The sequence below is a fragment of the Papaver somniferum genome, unplaced genomic scaffold, assembly GCF_003573695.1.
Source record: "Papaver somniferum cultivar HN1 unplaced genomic scaffold, ASM357369v1 unplaced-scaffold_15, whole genome shotgun sequence".
In the NCBI taxonomy this organism is placed as follows: domain Eukaryota; kingdom Viridiplantae; phylum Streptophyta; class Magnoliopsida; order Ranunculales; family Papaveraceae; genus Papaver; species Papaver somniferum.
This window is the reverse complement of record NW_020624376.1, coordinates 4431493-4442142: the sequence shown is the minus strand read 5'-3', so window position 1 is coordinate 4442142 and position 10650 is coordinate 4431493.

Genomic DNA, 10650 nt, shown 5'->3' with positions numbered 1-10650 from the left:
GATAATTCTCTTAAGAAACGTAACTTCCAGAATCAAAAACATGGTCTTATAAACATTCAAGTTACCAAAGTAAAGTGTGATAAACTCCTTTTGAATGCATTAGACTAATGAAAATTATCTGACATCAGGGGGAGCATCTAATGGTGTGTTGAATTATTTTCCTTCACCGAGGTCGGTTTTTCCCACAGGGTTTTGTTACTCGGCAAGGTTTTTAAGACAACAACAAACACCGGGAATATAATTTCCCATGTAAGTCTATTGTCTTTCCCACGAGGATTTTCTTCCTTAAGAGTTGTGAAACAAACGGAGCAAAGTGGTCATCTGCAACGGATCACCTTTACTTGCATCTATCACGTTGTACTCTTTTCCCTTCGTCAAGGTTTTATCCCGCTGGGTTTTCCTTGTCAAGGTTTTAATGAGGCAACATATTTGAGTCCATCTATGTTCTAAGTTTTCTTAATATTGTACTCTTTTTCTTTAGTTCAGGTCTTGTCCCTCTGGGTTTTCCTTACGAAGTTTTAACGAGACAATTGACTTAGACTCGTCGATCTTTGAAAATCGTATTACATGTGATGAACTACATGTAAAGTACGTGACAACATGTGAAGAGTTTTACCAAGGTTTTATCCCACTTGATTTTTCCTTGTCAAAGTTTTAATGAGGCAATTGATTTCGGCACAAGTCATCAAGAAAAGGACGACATTTGAAGACCTACATTCGAAGCATTATACATGAAACACTACAAACGGAGTTCTATTGGACCACACAAGGGAGAGTGTTGTAATGCCTACGTCCCATGGGTGTGCGTCCCAATTATAAGCCTAAGGGTTTCTCTTTACATGTATATAAAAGATACTTTACCTATGTGATATGCTAATTAATAGAAATCCTTCTCTTCTCCGCATCTTTCTTTTCCCCCTATTACTCTACTACAACACTTCACTTCTTCTGGTAGATTGATGGGGTCAATTTCTGCAAAGCCACCAGCTGGCCGAAGACTTGCAAGCAAGTCAGCAGCAGCGCGATTCACTTCTCTGTAACAGTGCAGAGCGGAGCATCTCTCAAATTGGGCTCTCAAGCGTTTAATGGATTCCCATACATGGTGATATGTCCACGGGGATTTTCTACCGTCTTCTTTAAGATATTTGATCGCCGTCATCGAATCAGAACGCAGGGAGATGATAGATAGCCCTTTACTAAGTACAAGTTGTAGACCAGCCTCAATACCTTGTAGCTAATGCAAAGTGATGGAAGGAGGAGTGGATCTGACAATCACTGCACTAAGAGCAAGGGCTATGGAGTGAGGGTTCTCATTCAATATGAATGAGTCTCACTAGATTTGATCTAATTAGGTGCTACTATGGAGTGAGAACACCCACTCATTCATCAAAAATCATTCATACAGTCATTGGAATGAATGAGTGGGAGAAAGTGGACACTAAGCGGCTGAAAATCGGCCTCTTGGAAAAGAAACACCTTGGGCGGCTAAAAATCTGCCTCTCAAGCTTTTTTATTTATTTAAAACTCTAAAAAACGGGTCCCACACTAATTTTATTAATAAAAAACTCTAAATATATCTAAAACGACTAAAGATAAGCCGTCCAGGTGATTTTTTGTTTTTTTAAGCGGCGAATGATCAACCTCTTAGTCTATTTTCTACTCCTTCCATACTGCAGCAAACACTCTTTCACCCAATCTCTCACTGGATTTGGTAGTGAATGAGTGCAAAACACACTCATTCCATAGCCCTTTCTATGCCTAACTCGTCTTGAACAATGACTCCATAACTAGATCCGTCAGCGCACATAGAGCCATCTGTTTTCACTGCGTACTAAGGTTTCTAAATTCATTGCAGTCGTACATAGTACTGTTGCAATAGGCCATACACATTCTCCCATATGTTAAGCAACTACTCACAATAGCATCGATATTGTGGAGAGTGTCGTACTGCACATGTTGTGGAAAATTTTCCATTAAGTTTCCATGCCCTATGTAGTTGCAAGAAAACTTACAACTACACTTCAATGTATCTAGATTATTATTCAAGTAATCATAATGAATTCTTTATTAACTTTTAAGGTTTATAATTGGATACAATGGATAATAATGGTTTACAATGACTTTACTTCCTCTCCAAAAAAACTTCATCTCTCCTAATCTCTTGTCTAACACACATTAAAAGATCTCTCTCTATGTGATGACTTCCTTCCATTATATAGTGATTCCTCATAGTGGATGACAGCTAAGAGATCCACTATTTTCGGAATTACTGTGCGATACATTTGCTCATTTACAATCACTCATTCTCGCACAGACTATACCTCGCATAGAACATCACACTTTATTCATGATCTTGCTGACATCATCCAATACGTCACTTCAGCTTTGCCATGTGCGATAGTCCTCGCTTACATCAGATAATCCTTACTTCGCATACTTATTGATATGTGCGATATTCCACTCCTACATTTTTCCTCTTCTCATTTCGCTTACATTGTGTAGTGAGCGATATGAGAAATTTGCATCCTATAATATCGCATGTGTATATCTTTTCGTATTCTATCTTGCCGACACTCTTCCGGAATTCTAGTTCATTTATTCACACGCGTCGATGATCTCCTTTTTACCGGCTCAAACCGTTTATAACCGGTTGTCTCTTCTACCTATTTATTGACTTATTTTTAAGAAGAATAAAATTTATTTTTCTTCTTCACTAAAATTTCTCTTTCTTCCTCTGTTTGTTTCATTCTTGCTGCTACTGTTCTTCTGCTTCTACCACTGTTGTTCTTCTGCTACTGTTGGCATGGATAAAAATGCAAAGTTTGTTTTCTTATTTCAAGATTTATCCTTTTATTCTTCTGATAATCATGATTCTTGAGTGTAACTTTTATCTTTTTAATTAACCTAATTCCCATACTATTTCAGGAAAAATTATTCTTTAAGCGCCCTGAGGATAACTGTTCCAAACCCTAATTCTTCCTCAGATGTTACAAATAAAGAATCTCATAAGAGGAAAACTTCGCACAACAAAGAAGTAAGAAATATCTAATTTTAACTAAACAATATTATTGTCTCTATTTCTTATCTACTTTGTTTTCGCAGGTTTCTGATTGTGAGATAGGTGGGGTCAAGAAGTCAAAGGTTAAGAAAACTCGCAAGCCCACAATAATGAAGTCAAATCTTTCTATTCTTGACTTTGATGTTGCAGACGTCACCCATTTAGCAATAATTCAAACTTCTGATACTAATGCCTCTATCACCCCAATTCAAACTTCGGATGTAAATATGTCTGTCAACTTTAAAGAAATTTTTCCTGGTGAAAAAGAATCTGCTGCTGAGAAAGGGACAAAAGATATTTTTATTACTGCCTCTGCGAATTCATCGGATGCGAATCAGACTTCTTCTTCATTCATCCATAATAATCCTCAACCAAATTCTGTTAATGTATCCTCCCCTACAGATTTTACTATTCCTTCCCCTCCTATATCCATCCCCTATTCTTCGTCTTCTTCTTTGTTATTAAATTCCCTTTCTCTTAGCAAAAAAGCTTTGGATAGCGTGAATTTTGCTTCCCAAACTCTATCTGACATCATCAACTCTGCTCAATCCTCTACTAAAGACCCTTGCAAACTTCGCATTTGCTCTGCTTTAAGTAAACTTTTGTGCGAACTTCCATTTGATAGTACTATAAGAGATGAGATCCATTCTCACATTGATCCAAGCTTCCATACTCCTCTAGATGTCTTGGTAAGTGCCCTTTTCATGTTTTCACTTAACTTTAATATATTAACCCCTTATCCTTGTCTTCTTTCTTCTTTAGGATTCTCATCGACGAATGATTCTTGTCGAAGGACGTTTTAAATCTAACTGCTCTCAATTGGAACTTTTGCAACAAAATGCCTCTTTGGAAAATTAAGTCAATAGGTTGAAAATGGAACTTCAAGAGGTCCAGAAATTAAGGGGAGAACTTCAAGTTGCAAACTTGAGGCTGAAAAGCTTCGCAACCAAAATCAAGAACTTAGAGGTGACTTTTTCTCCTTTGTTTACTGTATCTTGTGATATATTTCTTCGCTTACCAACATTCCTTAAATTTCTTCATGCATTTATTAAGATTTAAACCAGAGGCGAGTTTTGGAGAGATATACTTTTCAATATCTTGCTGAGGATACTCAGGCGAATAACGAGAAGTTGCAGACTCAGTTAAACAAGCTAAATAATTAACATTCCTATTCTCTTGATCAGATTAATAATCTAACCCATGAAAATAACCATCTCATTCAAGAAATTGAAGTATTAAATAGTCAAATATCCCATTTTTCTAAATTGTCACGTAATGCCGATCTAATGTATGAAACATTGTCAGAAGAGAATCATACCCTTTCTAAGGAGAAGCATTCTTTCTTAAGCAAAGAAGCAATGTTTTCGCACCAGTATTCAATTCTTCAGAAAATAAACGAAGATCAAGCGCGAGCTCTTCGTTCACTTGAAGTACAGCATGAAACATCGCTTAAGGAATTAAAGACCCAGAACGAAAAAATCATTCAAAGTAAAATAAATTTGACTGTGAAGAAGAATCAGCTTCAAGAACAATACAATCAATTAAAGCAATCTCATGTTGTTCTTAAGAAAAAGAATAAATCTCTCTCTGCTGATGAAAATAAGATTCGCTCCCGTCTTAATTTTTCAGTTGGTGATGATTTTGATAAAGCTATGGAAAGTATGAAGAATAACACCCTTCTCCTTTCTAAGTTTTGCGAAGGTAGTCAGCTAGAGTTGACTGCCTTGTTACTGTTTAACTATTTCTTTGAGTTTCATTGGTGCGAGCTTTATTTCCAATTTTGATAGTTTATTATTCTTCACAGATTATGAAAAGTCACATAAATCTACTATTGCTCAATTGAGATCTGATTTATCCAAAATTCTTAAAGAGCGGTTGAACCTTGAACTTTCTCTTGCTGCTTCTCGAGATAGAGCGCGAAGAAGACTCGCACATCAACAATCTTTTTTAGAGATCAATGCTAGAAACCTTGAAAGGGGAGCTATTCACAAGGCTCATGCTAGTGCTCAATCTGTAGTTAATGGAATTCTTCTAAGCAACTCTCTTCATGCGGTAAAGATTCCTCCTCTTAATGTAGGCAAAGATGAAGAGTACCTTGAACCGGATAGTGATCATGAATTTGTGAGCGATGATGAGAAGGATCAATAGGATGAAGAGGATAAAATTGAGAAGGACAAGTCTGTTGATAAGACTAATGCCTAAATAGAGAATCCTAGTTCCAATATTGATGTTGAAAAGTCTTTGGTCGAACAAGATGTAGTTGCTGAACATGTTTAATTTTCTTTTCACCCAATATTTCCCTTCTTTGTTTTGATACATTTTGAACTTGTTTGTTACAAGGAAGAAGATAATATTGTGTTATTTCAATTCCCATACTTGCCTCTTATTAGATTTCTTGTATAAAACAAGTGTGCGATGTGATGATTTTAAATTTCCTACCAAACAATCATTAGTTTTATATGTATTCTTTCTTATGAGGTCTTATTTTGCCTTCTTATCTAAAGGTATTATGTTGCCTTATTTCTGTGCGATGAGATCGCAGGCAGTCTTTGATAGACACATTTTTGTGTCTCTATTGTTAGTGCTTGATTTTGTACATATTATGCTGTGTTTATGTTTGTGTAGGTGTTTTTGGAGAAATACACTTGTGTGGAAAAAGTTGCTCGAAAAGTGCTATTTGGACCCCCGGAGAAAAATACTAAAGGCACCCTCATTTCGGATAAGGGCACCCCCCAGGCACCCTGAACAGTTGAAATCAGGGCACTTCGTGCATGGGAGAAATATTTCAGGGGATTGCATGAGTTTTGGAAAGCATGAGTTTTGGAAAATTTTCTCGGGATTTCCTTCAGAATATTGATTGCAGATGAGTTATTGATGCTTAAAAGGAACGGTAAGTCTCCCAGAATCATAAGAAAAAAGGGATAATTCACTGAGCAAGAAAACAGGGCGAGTAAGTGTGCAGGATGAGTTAATCACAGGATTACAGCGTGTTTGTACGTCTGCTTCTCATGTTTGGATAGATTTTGGTTGCAGCAAAAACGTGTATAATACAAATAAGGATATTTGACAGCAACAGGATCGCGTGAAGATTTAAAAAAAGGGAAGAAATTTCCGTATCTTGCATGGAAATATTTTTATTGACAGCCGGGATTATTTGGAGTTATGAGGATGGATTCTCGGTCAGCTTGGGTATTTATATGCTTCTTGGATCACAAAGATGGGAATGGAGAGTTAGGGGAGGATACAGAGCGAGAAAATAGAGTTGCAGAGCAATTCTGCTGCTGCTGCATGAAGATGTACACAAAGAACAATAGACTGTAAGATACTGTCGTTTTATACTGTTGTAAATTTCAAAAGATCTGTAACAGTCCTTTAGCAACGCATATCTTCGGTTCACCAAACATTGCTTTGTAACAGCCAGTTTGTAACATCCTTGCATCATTGCAAATTAGTTGCCTTTGTTATTTTCTCCATTTTCACATCTTGTAAACACTATTGAGCAATGGAAAATTATTCTGAGAGTGTTTTCACCATGTGGAGCTAAACCCCATCACTGGGACGACGAAGGAAGCTGTTTTTCACCCATGTGGTAATTCTTTTTAATTCCTATATGACTGTTTGCACTATTATAATTGATTTATGATTTTTCTGGATTATTTGTTATTTCGTTTGATGTCGCATGCTTAGTCTTAGGTACTTTTGATGCGTCATGCTTGTTATTTACATATAAATCTTTATAAAATCTACCTTGGCAAATATTTAGAGTCGATGTTTGTTATTTTATGAGCTTTAATTGTCCGGAATTAATAGTTGAACCGCATGAATGTGAGAATTGGTGGAATCCCGAGTCCCAGTCATCTCTTCATCCCGTCACGATATTTGTATATATTTTCCTTTTTTTTTTTATGAAGTTTTAAAACAAATTCTCAACAAGTCTGAGTGAACGAATCATCTTACTACAACATCATTGATAAATATCATCAATTTTTGGTGCCGCTACCGGGGAAGCAATTAGGTTTAGCTCCATTTCATTTGATTGATTTTCTATATGTTGAGTTTATTCTCTATATCATTTTTTATGGATTTGAGAAAAACCATGTCTAGCTAAATCTATTGTTAGGGTGAAGGATGAACTTGTAGGTTTTATTTACTCATGTTCTAAAACAAGGGTTTCGACCAACTTTGAGCTTAATGTTATTTGTTTGAGTTTCTCTACAATGATTTACCTTCTATTTAATTTCTCATATTCTATGGCATGTATAATCTATTGTTAGGTTGATAGAAATACTCACTGAACCATGTTATCCATTGTTTTATGAATATACGAAGACTATGTATGCCATGTATACTTAGTACTAGGGATTTCTACTTTAAGTTGAGAACAAACAATCTCTTGTCTACAAGTCCTTAACGAAATATCTTCCGTGTGTTAGTAGATAGGTTTTCCACTATGCACGAGTAAACTCGAGAACTTGTGATAGAATATAAGTAAAACTAGATTGCAACGGATTTCGAATCCCTAACATTTCCAAATCCATGATTTACAATCTTTATAAATTTGCTATGTTCGACTTGTTAGCTTATTTTCTTGGTACAACAATCTCGGAATATTGAATTGGTTGGTTAGTTTTTGATATTGATTAGTAGTAGTTTTCACACTACTTGAGGGAACGAACCGTGCTTGCTATTGTGTGTTATTTTTGACACCGCGCACTTGCGGTAAAACAAAGTCGGGTTTCCGACGCATCAGTCTTTACACTGTCATGTATCGACCCATTGATCTCATCTTATCTTTCTCTTGTATTATTTCCTCTTCAGGTTTTGTCGCATAAATATGATAAGTCTTAATACTCCCTTGATTAAAAAGTCTTATGACATTTACGTCTTTTGACACAATTCAGCTCCATAATGGAGGGTGTTGTCCTTATCTTCCCCCTGATTGCCCCTTCAAGGAAGCTTACCTCTACCGGGTTAAGGTTATGGCTCTTCCCATCCAGTTAATTCAACAACCAGTTGATTTCGCAGCCTCACATCCCATTACCGATGAGGTTTATGGTTGTGAGACCACACCCTAAGTGGGGTATCTTCGGACCGAGTGCATCATAGTCAGGACTTGTCAAGAGTAGCAAGGTACGCTCCAGATGCCCCGGGCACTCTTGACTCAACCGTGTACCTCGGCGTCCTGATCGAGTTTCTGCACTCCTTGGGAGAGACTTTCTCACCTTAGTCTATCAATCTAAGATTATTATCTTAGACTGAAAATTTAAGGTATCTCTCCCGGATGGGCATTTTCGTTTGTTCTCACCCCAAATCTCCATGACTCAAGTTCCAGGGTTGGTATAGCTTTCCCTTGAGTCATGCTTTCTAGGTTCTCCGACTATGACGTGCGATAGGTCTTACTTTTTTGCCTCTTGCATGTATGCGAACTAGATTGCACGCCATATTCGAATTCCTATCCAATCTGATTAAAATCACTTCTGGTGCCTTTTAAAAAGGTCTTATTTTAAGGTCTTATATTTGCCTTTTTCTTTTAAAAGAATTTCTTAAATATGGGTGAACTTTTCAGATTTGTTTATTGAATCAAATATTATATCCCTTTTCAAGGATGAGGATTCATATGCTTAATTTCGCACATGTGTTGCGCGATAAAATTCGCAAACTCCTATAGATAATATTTCTTCAAATATTGTCTATTCCAAGGATGATCTAATCTGCGACCCATATCTCGCCCTTCTGAATCCATTAACTCATAAGCTCCATTCCCAAATATTCTTTTTATTATATAGGGTCCATCCCATTTCTTTTCCAATTTTCCATCTCCCCCTCTCTGGTAAATTGAGATTTCTCGCAACACCAATTTTCCTGGTTGGAATTCTCTTATCTTAACACGTTTATTGTATTCTCGAGCTAGTCTTTGCTGATAATTTTCCATATGTTGCAAAGCGACTTCTCTTGCTTCCTCTAAGTCATCAAGTTTTGTTAGAATTAGATCTGCACTTAGATTCTTCTCCGAAGCTTCTATCTTTGTTGTTGGAATGATAACTTCTGTTGGTAATACTGCCTCTACCCTATATGTTAAACAGAAAGGTGACATTCCTGTTTCTTCTCTCCTTGTTGTCCTGTAATCCCACACTACATTATGCACTTGTTCGCACCATCCTTTGTTGTGCCCTTCTAACTTCTTCTTCAAGTTGTCTGCGATCGTTTTATTTGTTGCTTCTACTTGTCCATTACTTTGTGGATATAAAGGAGTAGATTTGCCGCTTTGAATTTTGAATGCGTTAAATAACATTTCTATATTCTCACCCTCGAATTTCTTTCCATTATTAGATACCAACTGTGCAAGAATACCAAATCTGCATATAATATTTTCAAACATGAATGTGAATATATCCTTATCACGAATATGCTGAACTGCTTTCACTTCTGCCATTTTGTAAAATAGTCTGTTGCGACAATCAAATATTTCTTTTGTCCCGTTACTGGTATAAATGGTCCAACAATGTCAATCCCCCATTTTCCAAAAGGCCACGCATTTGTTGATGAATTTATCATCGCTCCTGGTGCATGTATCTTTTTGCCATGACGTTGACATTCTTCACATCTTCTTGAGACCTGTTTTGCATCTTCATGCATGTATGGCCAATAATAGCCTTGTACCTTAGCTCTGTATGCGAGTGACCTTCCTCCTCTATGATTACCAGCATCTCCGTAATGTAATGCCTTTAAAATTTCTATCCCTTCTTTTCGCGTAAGACATCTGAGCGAAGGTCCAAGGAATGATCTTCTATAAAGAATGCCCTCCCTCAATTCATAATTCGTCGCACGAATTTTTAATTTGTGTGCCTCCAACCTTTTTCTTGGTACTTCTCCCTTCTCTAGGTATAAATGGATCTCAGTTCTCCAATCTTTGTCTTTGCTCACATTTTCTTCTTCCATATTTTCTATTGTCATCACATATGTTTGTGCTACTTCTCCTTTTTCTATAGATGGTAAAAAAAGTGGTTGTGTTTTTATGTCCCTTGCAACTGGATCTATTAACATAGAGGGTATGAAGGCCAATGCATCTGCGAATATATTTTCCTTTCTGACTATGTGTCTCCAACTTATTTTTGGAATTTGTGTTGCTAAATCCATAACCAACTGTTTGTATTTTTGCAAAGATGGTTCATTTGTAATTTATGTACCTTCTATTTGGCGAATTACCATATGTGAATCACTAGTTATTCGTGTATCTTCTATTTTCATTTCGATTGCTAGTCTTAGCGCATGCACAACTGCCTTATACTCAGTCTCATTATTTGTGGATGCAAATTCCAATCTGAATAAGTAAGCCATTCACGCTCCTTTTGGTGAAATGAATACAAATACCAATACCATTCCCTTGTCCATTGGATGACCCATCTACTAATATTTCCCATCTATTTGAATCGATCAGTTAATAAGTCTTTAAGATTCCCATGGTCTCCATCCACATCCATCATTTCTTCTACATATTCATCTTCTTCTAATGGAAACTCTGCGAGGAACTCTGCGATAACTTGAGACTTTGGTGAAGATAAAATCTCATAACCAATTTCAATAATTTCCTA